The 11,013-nt window shown below is 33.2% G+C and overlaps 1 long non-coding RNA gene across 1 annotated transcript; it reads right to left on the bottom strand.

Annotated features, from left to right (window-relative positions):
• Positions 1-4,296: 4,296 nt before the first annotated feature.
• LOC136063212 (uncharacterized) lies at positions 4,297-7,768 on the bottom strand. The gene is made up of 3 exons (XR_010624921.1): positions 7,282-7,768; positions 4,929-5,075; positions 4,297-4,829 (listed from the first exon to the last, which is right to left on the bottom strand). It is a non-coding gene; the product is annotated as an uncharacterized LOC136063212 (long non-coding RNA).
• Between the last annotated feature and the right edge of the window lie 3,245 nt (positions 7,769-11,013).

The following is an 11,013-nucleotide window of genomic DNA, read 5'->3' as shown; positions in this document are numbered from 1 at the left end:
GGATAAGAGGAACGGGAAATATCTAAAAGGAAAAGCTGCCACCACCGTATTAAATGCACTGAAGCAACTTTTCTGGCCGTATTTATGTGGAGAAGACCTCTGAACAGTACACTGGAGCTACCGTCATTACAAAATCTAAGGGAGATACATGACATGACTGCACTCATAGGGAGCTGGATGAAGAAAAGTGGACGATGGGGATGGTAGTGGAGGAAGATATATAAAGAAAAGGGTTCCTAATGAAAGGGGGAGGAGAAAAAAGAACTGTAACCTGTATCCAATCTATCATAAGTCTCTTCGGACTTGAATTTACTTGGTCTTTACGTGTACTTTTATGCTGGTTTATACTTATATACTGTGATCAACCGTTCTTAGCTCCATAGTTAACCTAGTTCTATCACCCACGCTCTACAAATTTATTGTTTTTGGGTTTGGGCCACAAATCCAGACCCTACAATATATATGTTTATGTATACATATACGTATATGTTTATGATTATGAAGTATTTAATAAATATTTTATTAAAATATAATTTTACCTCTTTTATTTTTTATATAAATATGAAACTGTATAATTATGCTGATTATAAATGGTCATTTTTTTTATTGTCTTTATATATGAAATATTAAATACAAAATTTGACAAGTATGTAACTCATTATTATTTTGTTTTTATATAAAGCTATTAAATATATATTTATGATAATTATAAATAGATATTTATTATGATTGTGTTTATATATATATTGGACTGTCTATTTTATCATTTAATTGAGATTTTAAATATAGAATAGAAATTTAAGTCCAATCAAAAAATATATATTAGATATTGACATGTAAAATTGTGAGCATATAAAACCTTACGTGAAAATTTTCCAAAGGCCAACTGAAAGTCAATTATTTTTTATTTGATTTATTATAGATTATATTAGGTTTTATATATATATATTAACAAGATGCAATATTTGTAATGTGTTAATTCGCTGGCAGACTGCAGTGCTTCAGAGAATATTAAAAAATTAATTAATGAAATATTGACTTGATCTGGGTTATACAATACACAACATATCACAGATGTGGATCGAATCCATTGAATTATGGACAATTTCATGAAACTTTTGCGAAGTTGTCCTTAGTTTAATTGCCAGACCAACTATAAAAACTTTATTCTTACTAATAATTAGAATAATCTAAATCACTACGGTCTGCAGGTGAGTTAATAAATTATAAGTAATGGAATTCTACAATGATAGAAAAAAAGATTATATTACTCAATTCCTTATTGTACATAATCTTGGAATCTAGTTGGCTAGTGATAATATCGCTTGAATTTGGAGCGACATAGTTCGCTTGTCATTTTATATTTTTCATAATGGCATTGAATAAATTTAAAACGTTAAGGGACTAAATTGCATGGTTTTCAAACCCGGACCGTTCATTGAACCATAAAAGGTAGAGGTTCAAGGTTTTTGAGGACGAACGAGGTTGAACCGTGATGACGTCATAATTAATTTAATAATTATTTAAATTATAAATAAATATATTAAATAAATAAAAATTTAACTAAAAGATCAAAGCAAATGTAGATAGTATTTTTTATAAACATAACTTTCATATACAAATAAGATTTATTAAATTCTAAAAAAAACATAAATAGGTTTTGAATTTTTAAATTATTTTTAAGTCATGACAAAGTACACTTTAGTATCCAATAATTTTTATTTTATGAAATTCAATAAAATAGTTAAGAGACAAATTAGTTCATTTGCTCATGGCCAAGCCCATTTGACTACGTATCATTTTTTTTTCCCCAACTCCCAAGCCCATTTGAATAGTCAATGTTCACCATTTATTATAATTAAAAAATCAAAAGCCAAATGAAGGTGTCCATGCATTTAAAAATTGTTAAAGTTAAATAAATAACAAAACCCAAGAAGGAAGTGCTTGACAGCAAGCAAGAATTACATGTTAGTAGTTGACACTTGACAGCAAAGCAAATATAAGTGGTTGAGACTAAAGTATGCAATAGCAAAGAAAAATTGTTCAGAAGTAGTGAAGAAGTTTATAACATTTTTAGCAATACTTTCACAACAAAATTTATATAAAAAGTTATCACTAGTTCTAATTTGAACCCATCATTAAAATTATTTTTTTTACTTATTACTATTAACTAATATCTATTACTTAAAATTTATTGTGAAATATTGTGAAAATATTATGGTAACATTTTATTGTGATTTTTTATTCTTTTTCCTTTCTTTCCTTGCATCCATACGGACCATACGTTTTTTTTTTTCTTTCTTTTTTTCTCTTTTTTGTCCTCCACACACGTTTCCCATTCCTATCCCCATCCACTTCTCTCATCTGACTCCTCAGTCCTCTCTGCTTTTATTTGTCTTTCTTCATCTCTAGCTTTTCTTTCTCATTCTCTTTCTCTCAAACTCTCACCCTGTCACACACACATCACCGGCGGAGACAAAGCCAGAAGATCTCCCCTCTCATCTCCAATTTCCTTCCTCCTCCAAACTCGACGAAGATCTCCCTTTCTTGCTCAAATCCCTAAATTACCCTTTTAAATTCAACAAATCCATTCTCAAAGCCCTTGGTACTCCTCACCACTGGCCTTTCATTCTCGCCATCATTCACTGGCTCATCCAGATCGCTCTTTTCAAAGACAATCTCTCCTCTTCTGTGTTTTTTTTTTTTTTTTTTTTTTTTTTTATATTATTTATTTTTTTTTTTAATAAGTTTAGATTCAAAGGAAGCAGGGAACCGTGAGGAACGGTCTGATCATGGTTCTCAAAACTGTGAGGTCCAACCACGATTCTCACGGGTCCCTGCTTTTTTCACATAGAACGGTTCTTGATGCTAAAAGAATTGTAAAAATGAGCGGTTCGAGGTCCGGGTTTGAAAACCATGCTAAATTGAACGAAATTAAACTTACAAAATATAATTAATTTTTTGACAAAGTTAAAGGGTGTAGTTTTAATATAGATGATAAAAAAATTAAAGTATATGCATATGTATATGTATATTCATATGTATATGTTTATAGTAATGTTTATGAAGTTTATTTTAAATATTGCATTGGAAAAAAAATGGTTTTGTTCTTTTTTTGATAGATATAATTTCAACTTATGGTGTCTACCAGTACCACATGAGGATTGTTTTTATCATTAGGCTAAGACACTAATCAGTTTTGGCGTTGGCAGGATTTAGGATTTTAAAATGGTAATTGAAAAACAAATGTATTATATTAAAATTGATTAAGCATCTTATGAAAAAATTTATTATTGAAAAATAAAAAATCATTCAGCACAAATATTAGTCCAAATGTATGTTAAGTTTTTCTTTACCATTGGTTTGAGTGCTTGGATTCTAAACCAATTTTTGTATTTGAAGATCATATTTTTCTTACTTGTATCCTATCTAGTGTTACCTTATTTCATATGTTTTGAGATGCAAAAAAAAAAAAAAAAATTAACATCTTTTGATTGTTTTGAAGCTAGGCATTTGGGCCCAAAGTTTTGTTTGATTGTTATTTTTGAGGGTTGGCTTTGATTGGAGTGTCTTTTTCTCGAATGTGCATGAATTTTTGTTCACGTAGAATTTTTTGTTTGTGCACAATTTTGTGTGTTTTGAATTTTGTTTATGTTGAATTTTCATATTTTCCATGGGTTTTGTGCTTGTAGATAGAACAAATGGGCGAATGCCCCTAGTGTGGATATGCTTGAAAACAGACAAGTTAATGTTCCTATGTTTTCATGATGTTCTGTGACTTTTGATTATGGTTGTCAAATCTTTTGATTATGAAAATACCATTAACATTGTGGTAATTTTTTGTGGGGACTATAAGTGATGGTTCACTAACTTCAATGTAATACCATTTTGTTTTATGGTGATTTTTTGTTGGTAAGTAGAACTGATGGCTCACAAAACTTATTATAATGCCTTTGATTTATGAATTTGTATATATTGTGACATGTGAAACTCATTAGTATTGCAACAGTAGATTTCAAGCTTACAGGGGACTTTTGAATAGACTCCAATCTTATCTAAACAAGAGATAAACTCAATGGATTTTAAGATTGCAGCAGTAATCTACCAGGAATTAAAAATAAAAAATAAAGAAAACAAAATCTACCCTTAATTTGTTTTAAAGACACCAAGAACCCTAACTATCAATTGCTGGCAAAGTGTATATAGATAAATAAATATAATATAATATTATATATATGTGTGTGTGTGTGTGTGTGTGTGTGTGTGTGTATAGACACACATATACAACAACAGAACTTACAATCTCCATCAACTTCACCATTAACATTATCTCCGTCAAATGTCTCCACATTGTTTTAAGAAGTACATCTACATACATATCATAAATTGTTACTTACAATATAGAATAAGTTGTACGATTAACATACAAAACAAATGTAATAATACAAGTCTGTATTATTACATACATACACATCCCATTATGGCAAACACCTCTGCCTGATTTTGACTTCCCCAAACCTATTAGACAAGATAAGCCATATTACAAACATGACCCAGGAGATTACTAGAGCTATTGTCAACTTCTTTGCTTTCTTTTCAGAAATCATGCGTGCAGCCTTGGCTCTTTCAGCCTTACTTTTTGCAACTTGCAGATCTTCCAATGTTGCATCTGTCAAGGCGTGTGCTTGCTTCAACTCTTCATTAGCAACTTTCACTACATGCTCCAATCGCTTGAATTTGGTTATAACTATAAGTGTTGTTGTTGTGCCACGCGTACAACAAATGCTGGTGTCTAACCACTTGAAGAACTTGCATGCACGGTCATCGTCCTGCACAATAAAATACAACACATAAACAGGATTACAACAAATTGGTTCTTTAATGCGTACAACACAAATATTTTGCCAATACTTGGATATGGTACTTACTGGCAACCAATAGCGACAACTATAAAACTTCCTACCAAATGTATGAAGTTTCAGGGAAGTCCAAATGATGCAGTTCTCAACGTCACAAAAAATAGTCATTAGAACTGGAGAGATAGTTACTCGTTTCCGACATTGGCATATTTTTCTCTTGAAAAAGAAAAATAGAGGATAAGGTGCATATGTAAGTTATCAATATAACTGAAGAAATAAGAAAGCTAAATAACATCAACCTAATAATCAATCTCATTGGTAACAAGTTGAACTACTAGTTTGCTACGTAATTTAAAGATAGCAATATCTACTTCAAAAAACAAAAACAAAAACAAAAGGTAGCACAATCAGCTAGGGACCAAAGAGAATATTTATCAAAGTGGGATTAAGACTTTAAACTATTATACACAATTGGATAGGATAAAATATAAGTTTGAACTTTAGGAGACTACTCACATTCTAATTGGTGAGTTATTTATCTTTTTATGCTGATTGTAAGTGTGATATTTATTTTGGGCTAATTGGATTGCATGTTTAATCTCCTTTCATTGAACTTTCACAGGATTGCTGATACAAATATTTACAATTGGAACAACAATTTCTCTTATCAGTAACATGTCTCCTCCCAAAAGGGCCTCTTGACCGTTTCTTACCTACAACAAACTTTCCATGTCAACGGCTAAAAGATTTTTTTTTTTTTTTTTACTACTTCATAAATTATATAAAAGATAGAAAGTCTGATTCCTTCATTTTACTTTTTTGATTATTAGACTGCTAAGCCCCATAATTAGATTGATTATTTCATTTCACAGCTTATGCTCAAGGTACTGGCATAGTCAACTAATCTGAATCCTATTGGTAGGTTATGGGATAAACCCTTATAATAAGTGATATCATTCACTCATGTGAAATGGTAGTAGGTTTAAGTACCCTAGGCCATGGGCCAAGTGTAGCCTCTATCTAGATAATGGGCTAAAACATCTTAAATTGTCTAGCGGTCTGATTCCTCTTCATTGTGTTTATCCTTGATTCCATTTTGTTTTTGGCCTAAGAGCTTAATGGAAAATGGTAGTGGTGGTAGTATAGCCATCAAGATCAAGTTAAAACACTTTGTTGTTTAGGATTAATATATTAGGGACTTTGTCAACAGTTCAGTTTAAGATATATTTAATGCTTTATTATTCAAAATCCTAAAAGCATTATGCACCTAGGGGAATATGACAATGACTGCAATTGCAGGCAACCAACTTTGGTTGCACCTTGTTGCAGGGTATGGTACTTACTACATAGAGATCTCAATATGAATACAAGTCAAATGTTGAAAAGCTCTTTGCTAGTAATAATTATGATGATGCTAGGACTATTTTACTTAACTAATGAAGTTGGAATATTTTGGGACCAAGAGCAGAGCTAGCTAGGAAAAAAAGTGTACATGTTTTAGGTTTAGGATGTAATAATGACTTTAGCTCCATTGTATTGGTTAACATATTTTAGGACCTCCTATAATATTCCTAGTGACGCGTGTGTAGCCCTAATAGATTCTAGGAAAAGGTTTCAATTAGGCCACCATGTTTTGTCAAAGTCTATTTATTAGCAACTACATTACACCATAAGAAAATGGTACCAATTGGCACTATCCTAGCAATTTGTAATTGGCACATTATTATCAACCATCAGCATTATCCTTGCAAGCTATAAACTTAATCTATCATCAATTTACAAAAATGTACCATCTCTTTCCAAATTTTATTTGAACTTTACTCTCCCACGAGTTCCTTACACCATTAGAATTATGTAATCATTCCAAATTCCCTATTAACAAATAATAGTCTGAAGAGAAATTCATGGTAAAATGGTGGGATACATTCAAAATTGCTAGAGTAGTCAATTTTATTCAACAGCCACCAACTTGCCAAGCGAACAATCTCAATTTTTGATTGAAAGATCAAATATTCAATCAAAATTTTACCAAACATTTCCAAGAAAGTGGTAAAGTAAAAACCGAAGGGTGCCCTCTCTCAGCTTAGTGGAGAAAATGACAAAAATAGTAACTAAGAAAATTCAAGTGCAGTACCTAGAAACTAAACACCCGACTAGGCTATAGATTCACATTCACAACATCCAATTTACTATTGCTGACTGACTAACTATTAGCAATTCAATCAATGAAAATGTGCCTAAAGATCAAATCTTTGTAAAAATTCAAAGTAGCTAATAAATAGAGAAGACAAAACTTGCACTCTATCAAATCAAATGAACTAAATTCCAGAAAATGAAAAGAAACCCATTAACAAGAACTAAAATTTGAACAAAATAAGATAGAAAATAGTGAATTTTTTATTTTTTTGTTGAGAAAACTCACCTTAGGGAAGTGGGTTTCACTTTTTTTTTCTTCTGGTTTTTGAGCTCATGCTAATTCAGCTTCTGTTTCATGTGTGTCCCAATTCCCAACTACCATTCATTTCAAGTTTCAAGGAGTACTATCATGGGGGGGGGGGGGGGAGAGTGAAATTGGGGAAGAGGGTGAAATGGGTTTATGGAAGGAAGAGTACACTAGAGGGAACTCGATCTTCGTCGGCATCGGACTGGATTGTCTTCCTTGTGGATTTCTCTTCTGAGCCCTTCGCTAGCATCAGACCAAATTGTCTTCCTTGTGGATTTCTCTGGTGGGCATGGATTTCTCTTCTCGAAGACACAGGTGTTAGGGTGGGAGAGGAGTGAATAGAAGAAAAAAAAATTAAAAAACAAAAAAAAAAAAAAAAAAAAAACAAAACAAAAACAAAAACAAAAACAAAAACAAAAACAAAAGGAAAATGCGACCCTTAAATACATTAAGCTGAGCTACAGTAGTCGAACCCCAAAATAATCAACTGGCGTTTTTCAATTATTTGTTACAGTATTTTCAGTTTTTAGCAAAATTAGCAATATCTAAACGGACCCTGATTCTTGATTTGAAAGTTCAAGAAGAAAAAAAAAGTTCAAACAGAGTACTCTCTCTAATTAATATTATTTCTCCCAGTTAATGTATACACTTAGATCTTCTAATTGTCAACAACCCCCACCCCCTCTTTGCCTCTTGTATTTAAGTCAAATGCTAACAGTTATTTTGAAACCAAGTTTCTTTTTGGCCACAACTTAAGGCAATCATAATTTAGATGCCACTGTGAATGATTGTTTATTATTTTTATACTAGTATGTAACCCATACTTATGCACGAGAATGATAAAGTTTGGTGATTTGGTGATGTTTTTTATGTTAGCTTGGATTATTATACATATAGGACATAGTTTGACTAGAACATTTGGAAGTACTAAAACAGTATTTCCTTACAATTTTCATAATATTGGTTACCTCAAGTTTCTCATTACATTGCTATTACGTTTATAATTTTGAAAATCACTATTAGATACTACACATTCAATATCAATTCACAATTATTATCTGTACGGTTGAAATTTATCAACCATCTTGTTGGCTTTATTCCGTGCCAATTTGCTTGTAATTTAGCACTTAGTAACCCTGTATTTAGGTGGGATTATTGTAAGGGTAGTGTGTGAGAAGAAGTGAAGAAAAGCTCAAGTATGTGCAAGAAAGCAGGGTTTCGTGGCTAGGACTCGCGGCTGACTCGCGACTGGTAAGCGCCAATTGCAGGCATGTGAGATGCACACATGGGGAGCTGAAGGGTCGCGCCAGCTGTCGCACTACAGGACAAAAGTCCTAGGCTGGCCAGGCCGTTACGTCGCGACTTGAACTCACGACTTGGACAAGCTGCGAGGTCAAGCCGCCAATCAACCCTGTTTGGCAGAAACTATCTCTTCGTATTCCAAACACACACCACTATTATAAACCCTATATCCACTAAATGTAGAGAGTTTCTAGAGAGAATTTTGTGAGAGAAACCCTAGAGAAAAACAAGATTGCCTCATCCCAATTTTACTTTAAAGACTCTACAAATTCCTCTGCTCTCTTCCTCTCCATTGTCACATCCTTGAGAGGTCATTGACCAAATCCTTATCTCACTACACCTATGTTTGTGAGAAGGTTCATTTGGTGGTAAGGGAAGCAGTTTGGAAGGAACCAATATATATTGGTTGATACTATGATCTAGTAGCGAAATCCAGGAAGCTAAAGAAGAAATAGGTTCGGCGTAACCTCGTTAGAGCAAGAAGCTTGGAGGGCTTAGGTACTTGGGTAGATTAGGCTTGGAGGGTCTCTGCTTCATGTATCCCAACTACATTCTTTAGTGGATTATTTGACTGCTTGGAGGGCGACGGAGAGGTTTTACGCTGAGGACTTCGGTTTCTCTTTGATAACACGTCGTGTGTTGTTCGTGTGTTTGCATCTTCCTTCCCTTTATCTTTGTCTTATATTTACTGCTGTGATGTGTTTATATTTGGCATAGATTAGTTATTAATTCTGTGATTGACTTATATTCATGTTCCGCACATTAATTGTTTGATTATAAGCTTGAATTTGTAATTTTATAATTTGGGTCTAAACGTTCAAGGGTGTTTATACACATATTGAACTTTCAATTGGTATCAGAGCAGGTGCACTCTTTTGGTTTAATTACCTGAGTGCGATCCTAGACCCCTGGCTATGGATGCAGCTGTAAAAAGGGTCATGTCGAATTGTGGTTTAGGTGTTTGTGATAATGACTCTATGAGTATTTGAAGGTATTCTAAAAATGAACTGTTAGAGTTAATTAAATCTAGGAAACATGCTAGGATGTTCATTCACATGCTGAAATACTTTGAAAATAAGAACCACATTCTACACAATAGTCTATGTGAGTCTAACTCTTTGATTGAGAAATACAAAAGAAGAAATAGAACATTGTGTGAAAAGGTTGGTAATCTGAAAAAGAAATTCAATCTGGAAAAAGCATGGAAAATAAAAAGAATTTTTGTTTCATGGTCAGGAATGCTTGTCTCATGCTTGCATGTTTGTGCACATCTCATTGAAGGTATTTAACTCTCGCTTATGGTACCTTGACAGTGAATGTTCTCGTCATATGGTAGGAGATAAATCACTATTTAAGACTCTTAAAGAGAAAGCATGTGTTATGTGACTTTTGGTGATGGGAGTCATGCTTAAGTTCTTGGAAAGGTACGATTGAAATATTGGGATTACCTCTGTTGAAAGAAGTGCTATACATCAAAGGATTGAAGGCAAATCTCTTAAGTATTAGCCAAATATGTGATGAAGACTTTCTTGTCCAATTCTCAAAGAAGGGGTGCAAAATCATTGATGAAAAAGGGACTCAAGTCTGGAGGAAATAGGACTACTGATAATTGCTATAGAGTAGTTCCTACGCACCTATTTCGTGTAGAAGTGCTCGTATTGATATGCTAAAACTTTGGCATCATAGGTTTAGACATGCAAACTTCAAACAAATATGTAAAGTCTCTAAACTTGAGGCGGTTAAGGACTCCCAAAGTTTGGAAAGGTGGAGAAGACTATATGTGAAGCATGTCAAATGGGGAAACAAACAAAAGCAAACCATTACAAGGAGAATGTGATTGCTACCTCACGGTTTTGAGCTTCTTCACGTTGATCTAATGAGGCCTACAAGAACTGAAAGCCTAGAGGAAAGAGATACATTATGTGGTAGTTTGATGATTTCTCAAGTACTCTGGGTGAAATTCCTTAGAGAAAATCCGAAGCATGTGATAAAATGCAAAGATTGTGCAAGAGACTACAGAATGAAAAGGAGTCCTATAGTCAAAATCAGAAGTGATCATGGGAAGGAATTCAAGAATGCTAAATTTGAAGCATTTTGTGAAGAGCATGGTATTAAGAAGGAATTTTATCTCCAAAGACTCCACAACAAAATGGGGGTGTTGAAAGAAAAACCGGGTGATCCAAGAGATGGCAAGAGTCATGCTACTCAACAAAAACATACCTCAAAGGTCTGGCTGAAGCTTGAACACATCTTGTCAACAGTTTATTTATTTCTGAACAGGGACAAAGAAGACGTCATATGAAATATGGAGAGAAAGAAACCCAATGAAGTATTTCAGAGTATTTAGGAGCACATGCTACATTCTAAACGGGAAAATTTGATGCTAAGAATGATGAGGGATATTCCGGG

Source organism: Quercus suber, unplaced genomic scaffold (assembly GCF_002906115.3).
Source record: "Quercus suber isolate HL8 unplaced genomic scaffold, Cork oak 2.0 scaffold_500, whole genome shotgun sequence".
Taxonomy (NCBI): domain Eukaryota; kingdom Viridiplantae; phylum Streptophyta; class Magnoliopsida; order Fagales; family Fagaceae; genus Quercus; species Quercus suber.
The sequence above is the reverse complement of the archived record's forward strand: the minus strand, read 5'-3'. Positions and strand labels throughout refer to the sequence as shown.